The 12,153-nt window shown below is 42.3% G+C and overlaps 1 long non-coding RNA gene across 3 annotated transcripts in view; it reads left to right on the top strand.

The window, feature by feature from the left end:
• LOC142059673 (uncharacterized) overlaps positions 1 to 12,153 on the top strand; it is a 122,787-nt gene that overhangs the window by 75,890 nt on the left and 34,744 nt on the right. The window contains exon 4 of one of the 3 annotated variants that reach the window (XR_012661485.1): positions 2,460 to 4,073. The exons of the other annotated variants lie outside the window; for them this stretch is intronic. This is a non-coding gene — a long non-coding RNA (uncharacterized LOC142059673). Of the gene's footprint in view, positions 1 to 2,459; positions 4,074 to 12,153 lie in introns of those variants that run through there. 3 annotated transcript variants of the gene reach the window in all.

Below are 12,153 nucleotides of genomic sequence, written 5' to 3'. Positions count from 1 at the left end.
TGATTGATCTACTTAAAGATCGTTCAATCCTATTAAACATACCTTGATTCAGCAAGTAAAGGAAGGAGTCTGTTAGGGGGTGATTCACAAGTGTTCTAGTCACTTGCCTTTGTATGTGATACATAACAGAGATCCAATAGGTGTTTTCTAACTTTTACTTGATCTGGTGGTGGGCTCAGCTGCCTCTTGCATTTTTGGCAATAAACCTTCATGCTAGTACAGTTCACCAGTATCAAAAGCTTCCCATGTATGTTTCATGGATTACAGATGGGGTGGGTTTTTTTTCCACAGTAACTTGGTATTTCTTGCTTTTGTGAAGCAGCAAGACTCCTGTCTGCACAGATATCAAATCCAGGCACTGCTCAACTGGATCTGAGAATCCACAGCCCAGGCTTAAAATACATAACTGGAGTCTTAAGCTGTACATGTGGAGAGCTCCTGTGTCATTGAGGTGTTCACAAACCCACCTCCCTTTCCTCCCCTGCAAGAGCTCTGACCTTGGAGTGATGAACCCTTTGTCTTCTGGGGGGTTTGACATATTAATGTAGTAGGTGCACCTAAACACCCTGTTGCTTAAGCAGTCTGGGGGTAGTTAAGAAATGCTGCTTGGTGGCTGCCCCTCAGCATAGCCTGCCCTAGAGGGAGGGTGGTGTTGGGTTCAGGGCTCTGTTCTTCCCCTCACTACACTTGCTCCTCTTATAGTTGTAAGGGGTCTGGCTAGAACTCACAAATGACTGGATAGTTGATAGTGTAATAAATAAGAAGAGATTTCATTTCTCTGGCATATTCCAGGGCCTGCTTGATTGAGGATCAGAGGGGAGATACTGCTTCTGACTTCTGAGTGGCCATAAGCCAGAAATGCCTGTGGTGGAAAAGCTCTCTCCCCATACGGGGTAGGGTGGGATGACACACATCCTCCTGCATGCTGCTAGGCTGCAGTAGAAGGTTATGTTGGCTTGTCTTGAGGAGGACTGAAGCCAGGGAAGTGTAAAGTGTTGCCTACAAAAGGAGGGAGAAGTGGTCACATTGTAATAAATGAATTGTGCAAAACACTGAGGTGAATTCTCCAGCAAAGAAATACCAGTATTCATTCCCCAGCTTCAGTGCCGCTGCTCTTGTGCTTCAGCGTTATGTGCTTATTCCTGGCAAACTTCTGTCAGTTTTGCAAGCTCCAGAAGTTAGCACAGGTACTGAATCAACATTTTTTTTAATCCTTATACATGCTTAATGAATGCTGTTTATGAAACTGTATTGTGGAAAAGTTCATCAGGGTACGCATGTACCTCTTGTGCTTTTCTTACAATGGGGGCGTTAACAGCAACCACTCTTTTCTAGAAGTACTTGATAGCAAACTGTAGACCAGTCTTTAATCATTGATATTATTGCTATAAGCTAGTCAAACATTAGTAGTAAAACTGCTCCAAAAAATAAAATGATTAAAAATGTTCTTACAGTTACCTACAGTTCTGTGTTTTAAAAAAAAACCCAAACTTGTCAGTCCAGTGACAACATTAAACTACTTTCAGTAAAGTTAAAAGTCTTTCCAGTTCCCAGAAATGTTTTAGTAAAATAAAAACTTGAAATACTTAATGAGTAGTTCTAACTTGATGGCCATTTTTCATTTGTCTTTACTGATACTGACACTGACTTGTCTCTTGCAATGTAAAATCTTGATGCTTACCGAAAAACTTCAAGGAGTTTCCTAGAGTATATTTCAGTCACCATTGGAAGGCCAAGCTAGGCATGTATTCACTAGGATTTTTCTCAGATGTGCTACACAGCTATAGCAGTTCGTGAGGTGGTAGAGAGGAGCTGGGATTCCTCATTTGACACCAGAGACGAAAGGATTTCAAATTGCCATGAATGAGAGTTTTTATGCAAAGACTCAAAATGCTGCACTGTTTTCTAATAGAAGTTAACTCTTAAGCAGCTCCCCTCCGTTTTTTCTGCTAAATTTATGTAGGAAATGTATTCTTCCTCACTACAGTGTGGGATACCTTCCCCATTTCAGGATTACCTCTGTGCCTTTCAGTTTACTTTTATTTATTGAATGCCTTTTATGACGGGATAAGAACAGCCTGTTTTTGACTAATTCACAGCTTCTTGTACAATATGGCTTGAGGATTAAGGAGAAATTTAAGGTGACTTTGGTTCTGCTATTATTCTACTTCACACTTGTGAGCATTTCTTATCTGGTTTTGGGAGCAGGTCTTTAGTAATACATGGGGATGAAACAGGTTATTTCAGAGTAAAGATATTGGAACACTGTGAATACTTTTTAATTGTAAAAGCTAATGACTACTACACCTGAGGTGACTCTGTTCTGGCAACACACTTTTCTGTTTACCGTCTACAAGAAAGCTCTAATACCAACTGTAGAAAATTCTTTCTTTAAGAAGGCTTATTTACCGAACTGTTTCATATACTGATTTCTTTTTTTTTTCTAATTGTTTCTGCAGGTCGTGTCGGATTAATGCTGTGGATCAGTCAACCCAGAACCTGTAGTTGCCCATCAATCGCTCAGTAGTCAGTGTAGATTCTGTCTTTACAATCAGCAGCTACATCTGGCTACTGGGTCTCTGATGACATCTCATATCTTCTATCTATAGTTTTTGTTGGATTTTTATCTGTTCTCCTGGGTGCAGAACAAGTTCACAGTGCTAACAAGTTAACGTCTGAGGTGTGGCCCCAAATAAAGGATTGGATATCTGTTGGATCTACTTCACGCTGGGAATCAGATTAAATGCCTGGATGTTATGTATCAGAAAGCGACAGTCTTTTCTGTGGCCTAAGTCTTGGGGCTTGTGGTAGTCAAAACTGAAGAGAATATTTGTAAATTTGAGCTAAGATAGTTGGACTTCACTCTTTTCAGTGAATAATTTTTAACCTCTCCTGCAAAGGATAGGTTCTGAAACAGGTGCCTTGTCTGATCACATGACTGCTATGCATTAGGGGATGAAAAGTACTGTGAACGCTGGTGTGCACAGCTGGTTTTTATTGGTTGTATGGGAAGACTCTCCAGGTTTGGGGCATGAACCTGGCATACAATGTAGATTCCTGTGTGTGTTAAGCAACAGCTACATTGTCTGCTGGGTTTCCAGCTGCCTGGAAATGCAAAGTGGAGGGGCATCTATGCTTTTTGGGTGTGGTGGGTTTTTTTGTCAAGTTACCTCCCTTATCTCTGAGGAAGACGATGCAGTTGAGGTCCAATTGGAGCCTCCTGCTTTGTTCTTGCACAAGGGATCCAGCTGGTGTCAGCTAGAGCCTGGAGCGAGGGTAGGTCTGAAACTAGTTAAGAAAAAAATAGTTCATGGGCTTGAAGTGTTAAGACACCTGAGCATGGGTAGCTCTCAGGCAGAAACTAATGCATGCTGCCTGTGTGTAACCATTAGTTTGCCTCGCTAATGGGGCTTCGCTTTTTTTAGATGGAGAGCTATATATGTGTGTGCTGTACAGTTAAGGGATTCTTTTTGGAGAAGGGAGTACTGGGAAGCCATTTATAGGTCTGACTTTTTTTAAAACACATGCTGCACATAGCATGGTTTATACATAGAATGTGCCTAGAAATAATTGGGGAGGAATAAGATAATGTCTTGAATGCTGATACCAACTGGATCTCTTGTTTCTTGAGTGGCACCAAAACTAGTGTTTCATTTGTGCACAGAATCCAGGCATGCAGTGACAAAACAGGCAGTTTCAATTTGAGAAGATTAGGCCTGGAATAGCAGGGGTCTGTTGTCCTTTCAGACCTGGACTACAGTCACAGTAATAAATGGGGAAGCTTGTACAGCATATGCCTGTACTGTTAACCCTTCATCGGCAGGCTCCATGCCATTTGCACTTTCACTCATGGAAATTGGGAGAGTTGTGATGGCCACTCAGACTGAAGGAACATATGACTTGGCTAAGCTTTTCTGCCTGTTGGACTATTCATGGATGGCTTTAGATCAGCAGGCATCCAGAGCCCTTCCTCTGGAAGGGCAATACTTCAGGAAGCAGGAGGGTTCCCAAGTGAGTGCTGCTGTTAAAAAAACTGCTTTTGTTAAAACAAATAAAGCTTCTAGTGCAAAGAACTGTGTGTCTTTTTCTGTTTATGGAATCAAACTAGGCTTGCAACAAGTATTCTAGGACGTAAGGAATATAAAGCTGTTCGTTACAATATCTAGCGTAGACAGCCCCTCAATACTTGCATCAACCTGGCTATGCTCAAGAAGTATGCATTTCTACATTAAGTAAAAATGTACAATTGCCTACAGGTGGTAATTGCTGTAAATAATCACTCACCATTCAAACAATGGTGGATTGTTGATATAGCTTTGAAAACTGTTAGGACAAACATTTGTTCAACCTTTTGCTTTATATATTGTTTTTCTTAATGCCAGTCTGTTGGCATCTGGGTGTCTGACTGGGCAAAATTGATAAAGACTTAGATATAGCTGAGTCTTTCTTACATTAACTGGCACTTTCTCAGTGCTGTTACTGATGTTTGTTCCATATAGCCTCCTGAGTCTTGACCGGCATATGCACAATAGTCATAAAAATAGCAATATATTGCTTTCTGCAATGTTTCTGTGGCTCATTTAGCTTCAACAGTATTAAGATATCAGCAGTTTTTATAGCATTGCTTTGTTCCTGTGTTTATAGTTGTTCAGCTCAGCTTCTAAGGATTCATGTCAGAATAAGGTATGTCTACCCCAACTGTTTATATGGCAAGCACAATAAAGCAATTCAAAAGCAGATCAGCCTAATGTTTAGCATCAAGCCCCTCTCCTATTCAGTTTCACTTCCCCCACTGTGTTTCAGTTAAACTTACAATGTTGAAATCCCCTTTGTGGGCAGGTACTTCTGGTTCCTCTTATTTTTCTGTCATGCTACTTGCTTTTGTAGACAGACACCTTAAAAAAAAAAAAAAAAAGGCAAACACCCTCCTCTTACCTTATTCTGATGTTCTTGCTTTATTTTCAGTGTCTAGTGTAGCTAATGGAAGCATGTCAAAGTAGTTATTCTTCCTACTGTGGTATTTATGTTTTAGTTCTTTGTTCTTTCTCTTCTATATGGATTTCAGTGAAATTGGCATAAATAAATGCCTATCTCTTCCTCTCCCCTGCTGAGGGTACTACTACTACTCCTGATTAAACTGCTGCCAACAGCAGCCTCATGTCCTCCTTCAGCTTCAATGGAAGCAACTGGATCCTGTGGCATACTGTTTTCCATGTGTTCAACCTTACTGGAGTCCTCAGAGTTCCCATTTTGTAGAATCTTAGGATCAGTTAAGTTGGAAAAGACCTCTCAGATAAAGTCCAGCTGCTAACCTAGCACTGCCAAATCCACCACTAAGCCATGTCCCCAGGTACTGCATGTACATGTCTCTTAAATACCTTGGGGGATGGTAACTCAACCACTTCCCTGGGCAACCTGTTCCAATGCTTGACAATGTTTTGGTGAAGAATTTTTTCCTAATATCCAATCTAAACCTCCCCTGGCACAACGTGATGCCTATTGCTTATTACTTGAGAGAAGAGGCTGACACCCACCTTGCTACAACCTCCTTTCAGGAGCCTTCTTATCTCGAGACTAAACAACCCCAGTTCCCTCATAAGACTTGTGCTCCAGAACCTTCACCAGCTTTGTTGCCCTTCTCTGGACACTCTCCAGCACCTCAGCGTCCTTCTTGTAGTGAGGGGACCAAAACTGAACACAGTATTTGAGGTGCAGCCTCACCAGTGCCGAGTACAGGGGCACGATCACCTCCCTGCTCCTGCTGGGCATACTGTTCCTGATACAAGCCAGGATGCTGCTGGCTCATGCTCAGCTGCCTGTTGACCAACACCCTCAGGTCCTTTTCCACCAGGCAGATTTCCAGCCACTCCCAACAGTAACCTTGGCCATATTTTTATGGTGTTTCTATGCTGTGATGCTCACAAGTGCAAGGACTGACTAGTGTGAGTGCTGTTTCTCAGAAGGAAAAGTGAGACCAAGGCTCTTGCCTGGCCAGAGCCATCCCTCTCATGACAGCATCTCTGAAGCCAGGTCAAGGCAGTAAGTGGTGAGAACACAACTGTTAAATTACTCAGTTATATACAGTCTCCACAATTGCAGAGCTTGGAATTTGACGTTCAGACTTGATTTTTCTTTCCTGTGCATGTCACTAAGCAAATAGTGGGAGCTAAGACAACAGTGGCAGTTGGATCTGTTTGGACTAAGGTCAAAGAAGATCACAGGACTTCCATAATTTTCTAGTTTCTGTTGTGTCTCAGTTCAAGTAATACCCTCCCACACAGAGATTTCTTCCAGTCCTTTAAATCTTAGTACCAGGAAAAAAAATTGGTTTTACTTTCTGGCTCTAGATAACTACTAGGAAAGCCTTGCTGCCTACTATTTCTCTGTTCTGTGAAGGATACCTCTGTGAACTCTAAGCTGCATTTTTCTTGGCTATGTTTATTCTTTCTAGGCAAATCAAGATTCAAAGAACTGAAAAGATGCAGCTAGTTTGATCTTGATGCACTTACAGCACGTGCTGCCCTATCAGTACATGGTAGTGACATTCTCTAAGTTTCTTTAAAAAAAACAACCCTGGAGTCATTAAGTTTCTAAAACTGCAATAACAAATTTAAAAACAGAGATGGGGGACACACACACAAAAAAACCCCAAAACCCTGCTTTAAATAGAACAGAATAGTGAATGGGTTGCTTTAATTGCCCCAAAATGTGAATAGCCATTCTGAATCAGAGAGCTCCATCCATTGGGAAGATGGTTTGTAATTAAACTATGGAAACCCTCTGTAATTTGGACCTCCCTTGCTGTCCTGAATAACTGAACAGATTCTGTGTCTTGTGCACAACTGCTTTCTGGGGCTGTTTGGTTGATGGGGGCTGACAGGGCTGCGGCTGTCTTCCCAGCCCTGTTCAGTACAAAGGTATTCCCTGAGGAGCTACCTATGGAAGGTCAGGGCAGAAGGAAGGTGCTGAGGGTTTTGGAGCAGTCGTTTTGGAAACCTTCCAGCAGGCACCTTTTTCTTTCCCTCAGCATAAGCAAGCGGTTTTCCAAAGGCATAAACACACCTGGGACTCCTCACCAGAAGTGCTCTCTTAACAATGTACTTTGGTGTCTGACTTGAATGATGTTGGTGTGCTTGTGCATTTTTACTCTGTAAATACCCCTCTGAGTTAACAGTGAAAATTTGTCGTCTGAAGTGGTGTTTCAGGCAAGGAGGACAGCCTCGGGACCTCTGTATTGTATCTCTCTGGGTCTTTCACACAGGGTCATAACACAAGTCCTATAGCCTAAGAAGCGTTTATAAGCAGTGCCACAGAATTCGTAGAGCTTGTCTGCCATGGGGTTGTTTGTGCTGTTTTGAGACTGAACTGGAAAATTAGACCTTCGTAGTGGGTGTATGCAAAACAAAGGTCTACTAAAGAGGTATTGAGTTTAAGTGGGCCTTGGTATCGGAGAGCACCAAACTTCTGAATCTATCCTGTCCATGGCTAGCTGGCTACTCCCAGAAGCGCTTAACCACAATTGTTAAAAGGCCTTGAGATCCAGTTTAATAGTGACATTTTTTTCACTTGATGCATGGCTTACAGCTTCTGGTGGTAGCTCAAAGAAGATGCTGAATTGTTTTAGGAGACGAGAGGACTGCTTTTAATTTTAAGGAAGTGGCACCACCGTTGCTTGGCTAATATGATAGTTGCTGTCTATGTATACAGCAGTAGGTTTTAGTCTGAAGGCTTTGAAGAACAGTTGCTGCTCCTACACATTAACAAACTTTATTCTTTTAAGTTGGCAATTTTTCTAGCTACTCTTAAAGTTTTGTTTTGTAGGTTGCTAAGTAACACCCACACGTACTCGATCTTCCATGTGCTCTAATGCCAGTCTTCCATGCAAAACACCTTTCCAAAATTAGTGTCTGTCAAGCTCCCGAAAGGTAGTGGTGCTGTGATTCAAGTCAGTCATGTCGCCTGCAGTAGGTGTTAATTCTCCCATCTAAAGATACTTGCAGAATCGCTAATATGGTGAATCTCTGATTCTTTTTAGCTACAAGAAAACAGTATTTTCTGAAACACTTACATGCTAATTCTGGAAAGAGAAGTAAATTGTAGGGGGTAAACTTAAAATATCAATTTGTTCATCATGGTGATAATATATCTCTTTAAAGCTTAGTTTTGTTTAAAATGCAGAGTTCTGAAGGGAGCTGGGCTGAGTGATTAAGTAGGTAGTTTTCCTGTGCACCAAGGCTGGCCAGCCAATACCCGAATGGGTACGTGCTGAGGATTTTAGGGAGGGGCAAGCATTGGAAAGATGTGAGGGGAACGGCTGATGAAGAGTTTAGGAAACTTTCCCTGTCTTTCAGTCTGTTTTACCTCATAGAAGGAAGGATCTATGCCTTCCCTTCCCCCATCTCTAGAAATTAGTCTACTGTTCCATCAGACATACATGCTATACCAGACAGTGTGGGTATTTTTTCTTCCTTTGTTCACCTATACTTGCTCCCCAGTTGTTCGTATAGTCTGGGCAGGTGAGCTGTGCCTGTTTGGAGAAAGGTATCAGCAGCTGAACGGGTTGTCATGTATGCTGAGACCAGGAGCTGCTGTTAACTTTCCTTGAGTGTGCTTTTTCTGCTTCATGAAGTTCCCTTGGGCAATACATACACAGAAGAGTCTGTCTTGTAGACTTACAAAGAGCAATGAGATACCTCTGGGTAATTGCAGTCTTTCCAACACATCCAAGACATTAAAACCCCAGCAGCACTGCCAAGAATACCTCAACTTTGCAACTGCAGCCTTTCCAATAAGCAAAAAATAAATGAATGTAAAAGTAAGCAAACCTGCCACTGCCTTTTGTCTACTATAAGCCTGGGCAACTGCTGCAAAGCATGGTGGTGGTGTTTGTCGTGGTTGCTACAGAACTGATTCATGAGCTGTAGGATTAGGAATTGCAACAACCCTTCCTATTTACCCTTCGTTCTGTTTACTTAGAGATAGATAGCTGAGATAGATAAAGATGTGAAAGTAACTTGCACCTGTTGTTGAAAGGCCTATCTGCATGCTTTGCAGAAGGTTCTCGAGCCTTTCTGCCACATGGTCAGTCCTGGGTCTGACAGCTTCCTGAGGGGTGTGACTTTGCTGCTGATAGGCGTTCAGCTGCTCTCAGCTATCACTACAGCTTCTGCCAGCATGCTGCATCACGCATTTTGGGTGCTCTTTTGTGCAGTTTCCTTGCTTGCTGAATGGAGCTATCAGCTTTTAGATTAAAGCATATTGAGTTATTAAACTAAACTGGCATAGCCATTGAATCACACTTGGTTAAATGCTTGTGGCTTACCTGACGCAGTAAAAGAAATATAACTGAAGTCCTGAGATGGTTGCTCTATGTGACAGCAACATGGAAGTCACTGGAGCTTCCCAAGCAATAAAGAGTGTTCATTGCGCACTGTGTATCCCAGCAGTCTTGTTATGAGTCCCCTGAAACTTTTATGCCACTCTCAAAGGCTAGTGGTACCCCAATTTTTTCTTCACTTACAGAGGATAATGATGTAAAAAAAAGATTTGGGGTAGTAGTTAGAAGTTATTTCAGAAGCCAAATTTTCACAGAGGATTTTCGCCTCAAGTGAACTTTCTAGTAATTTAGAAAGACATGGCTTTACGTGGTGGAATAGGCTGCCAAGCTTCCCGTTTTCTTTGTATTTAATAGTGTTACGAAAAACAAAAACCTTCCAGTGGCCAAACTCCCTTCAGTTCTCCACTAAAAACAAGGACAGTGTGATTTAATGTGCTCTCTTGGATCCAAACTTCTGCTGTGTTGCAGGACCACAAAAGAAAGTTGCTGTCCAGAATACATGTTCTAAGTTTGCAGGATCTTCATCTGCCCTGTAAAGACCCTGTTTCACAGATGGGGAGTTGAGGCACAGGAAATTAAGGCCCAGCCTTTCCCCTCTCCCCCCTCCCCAGGTGAAAATCAGGTTTGAATGGAAGTTTCTGAAATGCTGCATCTCTTGAGTGCCTGCTCAGCCCGAGGTGAAGGAAGGCACTTCTACAAAACCTGCAGAGAACTGCAAGTGAGTTTGTTGTCTATATTGAAGTTGGAAGGCAGAGGATGGGATCTGAGTTTTGGAAGGCTCTGGATGCTGATCAGAAGAGAGAGTTCTTACCCTTAGTGCCACAGCCTATATAAATTAGACTACAACCTGAGGAAATGGGACACCCAAATGCGTTACCTGCAGGTTGCCCTGACCCCTAGGTTTTAGACTGCTTGGCAGCAGCAGGATGCATTCTTTTATTAAAGTAGCATTTCTCTGCCACAAAGAAATGGAAGTTCATACATTCAAAGAGTAGAAACACAGCTGTAATTTGGTGGTCAAAGCATACATGACTGAAATAGAGGGTGGCTTGAGGTAGAAAACCTACTCCCTGAGACTGCTAGGCATGTTGCATTGTAGAGCTATTGGATGCAGCAGCCCTAGCAGCAGGATTGTTGCAATGGTGTTTTGCTTCTCAAGGACCTCCTCCTAACAGTACATTTTGTTTTCACCTCTGCTGAAGGACAAGATGAGCTTGGTCCCAGTGTTTGTAATGAGAGCGGGCACAGGACTGGAATCTTTCTTTGCTTCTCCTTCTTTGTGGCCCTCCAGGCTTTGCTACTCCCTGCCCAGAACAACCAAAGTGGGAGTGTGACACCCCCCCACCCCCCAAAAAAAATTTGGGAGGTATAAGAGGTTGCACCTGAAAATTCATCAGGTTTTTAGTCAGTGAAAAAACCTAAGTGAACAAGAATTTTAATTTTGCCCGTTTCTTATGCATCACAGAGTCTTGAGAAAATGTAATATAAAGTTTTAAACTCAGCAGATAATGCTGCAGGATGTTCTCAGGCACGGCTGATGCTTTGGCTGCCCATAACTGGGACCCCAGGAGCTCTTGTTGGAGTTTAATGGGGTGTGTTGTACGAAGGCAAGCACCTATATAGATATTCATGATGTGTAGTGCTACCAGAACAAGAATATAAACTCCCTCGGAGAGGGATTTAAACGCAGATAGAGACTTGCTTGAATGCTGTGTTGACATTCATTGTTTATCTGCTCAGACTAGTCATATTTGGAAACACTGTTCTATTCTGACATATGACTTTTCCCAGGAGCAGCAAGGCTCACAACGAAGATTTCACAATAAAGAAAATTATGTTCTTCTTTGTGGGAATGTTATAGTAAAGCCATGACAACTCATTTGGCACACGATTGCTTTGTTTTCAGTAACGATTCCCCCTCCCCCCAATCCCTACACATTTTTAATGTGTTTCCATGTGTTGGGGTTTTGTTTTGATTTTTTTGATGCTTTTATTTTTTCAGGAGGGTGGGGGTGGATCATTTTACATTTAGCCTCCCAGCCATCTGCTTAGAAACCATGCAATAGGTATGAAGAACCCGAGTCCAGGCTTGTGTGTTTTGGTGTCACCACCAGCAGTGGAGTTGCTCCTAATTTATGACCAAATTAACAAGTTCAGCATCAGGCCCTTCGGATCTGCTCAGCTGGTGCTGCGCTGAAGTTAACACATCCCGCTCCAGGTGAAGCGGGGGGTCCTGGTGTGAAATATTAAGAGGTGACACAAACACATAGGCAGTAGCTTAAATACAAGGTAGCAATTCCAAACCTGCATGATTGGAAAGGTTGGTGTCTTAAATACAAGGTAGCAATTCCAAACCTGCATGATTGGAAAGGTTGGTGTATCTGCAGACACTAGTGAGGCAGTAACGAGCAGACACCAGTATCATCCCCCGGCTCGGTGGTGATGGCACGTTAGTGCAGGCTGTATCTGGAAGTCAGTGGTACTTCTGGAGGTTACAGTTCATATGTGTAATCTTTTTGGACTTTTTTTTTAACCACTGTGCATACTTTTGAAGTGGAAGCTATTTTTATCTTATTACACCAGATCTTTTTCCAAAATACAAAGCTAATTAACCAGATCACAGTTTAAGTTCCACTAGGGATGGCGGTCTAAGAGCCAAAAAGTTTTCAGGGTTTTTTGCAACCTTTCCTGGAGTTGAAGTGGATATTTTGAGTAGAGTAACACATATGGTGAAATCTGGTCTTCACTGTAGTTCTTGGAAATTCTCTCCATGATCACAGTTTGCACCCGCCTAAAATTCCTAAGTTATAAAGAGG

The sequence above is a fragment of the Phalacrocorax aristotelis genome, chromosome 1 (genome assembly GCF_949628215.1).
Source record: "Phalacrocorax aristotelis chromosome 1, bGulAri2.1, whole genome shotgun sequence".
NCBI classification, from domain to species: Eukaryota; Metazoa; Chordata; class Aves; order Suliformes; family Phalacrocoracidae; genus Phalacrocorax; species Phalacrocorax aristotelis.
Note: the sequence above shows the minus strand (reverse complement) of the source record. Positions and strands in the feature narration are given on the sequence as shown.